Source organism: Dipteris shenzhenensis, chromosome 19 (genome assembly GCF_047967505.1).
Source record: "Dipteris shenzhenensis isolate YYH24624 ecotype China chromosome 19, Dip_SZ_1.0, whole genome shotgun sequence".
Classification (NCBI taxonomy): Eukaryota; Viridiplantae; Streptophyta; class Polypodiopsida; order Gleicheniales; family Dipteridaceae; genus Dipteris; species Dipteris shenzhenensis.
This window is the reverse complement of record NC_141614.1, coordinates 23,524,815-23,528,217: the sequence shown is the minus strand read 5'-3', so window position 1 is coordinate 23,528,217 and position 3,403 is coordinate 23,524,815.

Genomic DNA, 3,403 nt, shown 5'->3' with positions numbered 1-3,403 from the left:
CATCCGATAAGTACTTGTTTGAATAACACACCTAGGACCGTGTGTTTATATGGTTGTGCATGACACTAAGGCAAAAACGGTGTTTTATGCTTGATCCACAATGCAAAGCATATTCGATGGGCACAATACTTTGCACACACCTTCAACTAGGTGGAATTGACTTACATGCAAAGTGGCATTCCCATCGCACAAGTACTTGATCGGATAACACACCTAGCAGCGTGTTTTTTTACGGATGTGCATGACACTAAGGCAGAAATGGTATTTAATGCTCGATCGACCATGCAAAGCATATCCGATGGGCACAATACTATTTCTATGCCTTAACCTAGGTGGTATTGAAATGTTCTCAAATAGAGACACCCATCCGATAAGTACTTGGTCAGATAACATACTAAGGGCGTGTTTTTTTGCGGATGTGCTTCACTACCGAAAAAACGTTGTATAATGCGTAATTTACCATGCAGAGCATATCCGATGGTGACAATACTTTGCATGCATCTCAACCTAGTTGAAACCGACTTGCGTGCAAAGTGGAGCCCCCATCCAATAAGTACTTGTTTGATTAACACACCTAGGACCATGGTTTTTTATGGTTGTGCATGACACTAAGGAAAAAAGGTGTTTTATGCTTGATCGACAATGCAAAGCATATCCGATGGGCACAATACTTTCCACACACCTTCAACTAGGTGGAATTGGCTTACATGCAAAGTGGCACACCCATCCCATAAACGCTTGATCAGATAACTTACCTAGTAGTGTGTTTTTTTTGGATGTGCATGACGCTAGAGCAAAAATAGTGTTTAATGCTCGATCGACCATGCAAAGGATATCGGATGGGCACAACACTTTTCCTATGCCTCAACCTAGGTGGTATTGAATTATTCTAAAAGAGGCACACCCATCCGATAAGTATTTTGTTAGATAACACACCTAAGGGCATGTTTTTTTGCGGATGTGCATATGACTAGGGGAAAAACGGTGTATAATGCGTGATCGGCCATGCAAAGCACATCTGATGGTGACAATACTTTGCATGCACCTCAATCTAGTTGAAAAGGGCTTGCATACAAAGTGGAGCCCCCATCCGATAAGTACTTGTTTCATTAACACACCTAGGACCGTGTTTTTTCATGGTTGTGGATGACACTAAGGTAAAAACGATGTTTTATGCTTGATCGACAATGCAAAGAATATCCGATGGGAAGAATACTTTGCACACACCTTCAACTAGGTGGAATTGACTTACATGCAAAGTAGCAGGCCCATCCCATAAGTCCATGATCGGAAGTCCATGATCGGATAGCATACCTAGCAGTGTGTTTTGTTACGGATGTGCATGACACTAGAGCAAAAATAGTATTTAATGCTCAATCAGCCATGTAAAGGATATCCGATGGGCACAACACTTTTCCTACGCCTCAACCTAGGTGGTATTGAAATGTTCTCAAAGAGGCACACCCATCCGATAAGTACTCAATGTCAGATAACACACTTAAGGGTGTGTTTTTTTGCGGATGTGCATATCACTAAGGAAAAAACAGTGTATAATGCGTGATCGACCATGCAAAGCATATCCGATGGTAACAATACTTTGCATGCACCTAAAAGTAGTTGAAACGGACTTGCGTGCAAAGTAGTGCCCCCATCCGATAAGTACTTGTTTGAATAACACACCTAGGGCTGTGTTTTTATATGGTTGTGCATGACACTAAGGCAAAAACGGTGTTTTATGCTTGATCCACAATGCAAAGCATATCGAATGGGCACAATACTTTGCACACACCTTCAAATAGGTGGAATTGACTCACATGCAAAGTGGCATTCCCATCGCATAAGTACTTGATCGGATAATACACCTAGCAGCGTGTTTTTTTACGGATGTGCATGACACCAAGGCAAAAATGGTATTTAATGCTCGATCGACCATGCAAAGCATATCCGATGGGCACAATACTTTTCCTACACCTTCAACTTGGTGGTATTGAAATGTTCCCAAAGATGCACACCCATCCGATAAGTACTTGGTTAGATAACATACCTAAGGGTGTGTTTTTTTGCGGATGTGCATATCACTACGGGAAAAACGTTGTATAAGGTGTAATCGACCATTCAGAACGTATCCGATGGTGACAATATTTTGCACGCATCTCAACCTAGTTGAAATGGACTTGCGTGCAAAGTGGAGCCCCCATCCGATAAGTACTTATTTGATTAACACACTTAGGACCGTGTTTTTTCATGGTTGTGCATGACACTAAGGCAAAAACGGTGTTTTATGCTTGATCGACAATGCAAAGAATATCTGATGGGCACAATACTTTGCACACACCTTCAACTAGGTGGAATTGACTTACATGCAAAGTCGCACGCCCATCCCATAAGTGCTTGATTGGATAACATACCTAGCAGCGTGTTTTTTTACGGATGTGCATGACACTTATAGAGCAAAAATAGTATTTAATGCTCGATCAACCATGCAAAGGATATCGGATGGGCACAACACTTTTCCTACGCCTCAACCTAGGTGGTATTGAAATGTTCTTAAAGAGGCACACCCATCCGATAAGTACATGGTCAGATAACGCACCTAAGGGCCTTTTTTTTTGCGGATGTGCATATCAATAGGGAAAAAACGGTGTATAATGCGTGATCGACCATGAAACTGATGGTCACAATACTTTGCACGCACCTCAACGTAGTTGAAACGGACTTGCGTGCAAAGTGGAGCCCCCATCCGATAAGTACTTGTTTGAATAACACACCTAGGGCTGTGTTTTTATATGGTTGTGCATGACACTAAGGCAAAAATGGTGTTTTATGCTTGATCCACAATGCAAAGCATATCCGATGGGCACAATACTTGGCACACACCTTCAACTAGGTGGAATTGACTTACATGCAAAGTGGAGTGGATCCCCCATCCGATAAGTACTTGTTTGATTAACACACTTAGGAACGTGTTTTTTCATGGTTGTGCATGACACTAAGCCAAAAAAGGTGTTTTATGCTTGATCGACGATGCAAAGCATATCTGATGGGCACAATACTATGCACACACCTTCAACTAGGTGGAATTGACTTACATGCAAAGTGGCACACCCATCCCATAAGTGATTGATCGGATAACATACCTACCAGCGTGTTTTTTTAGAATGTGCATGACACGAGCAAAAATAGTATTTAATGCTCGATCGACCATGCAAAGGATATCCGATGGGCACAACACTTTTCCTACGCCTCAACCTAGGTGGTATTGAAATGTTCTCAAAGAGGCACACCCATTCGATGAGTACTTGGTCAGATAACACACCTAAGGGCGTGTTTTTTTTGGATGTGCATATCACTAGGGAAAAAATGATGTATAATGAGTGATCGGCCATGAAAAGCATATACGATG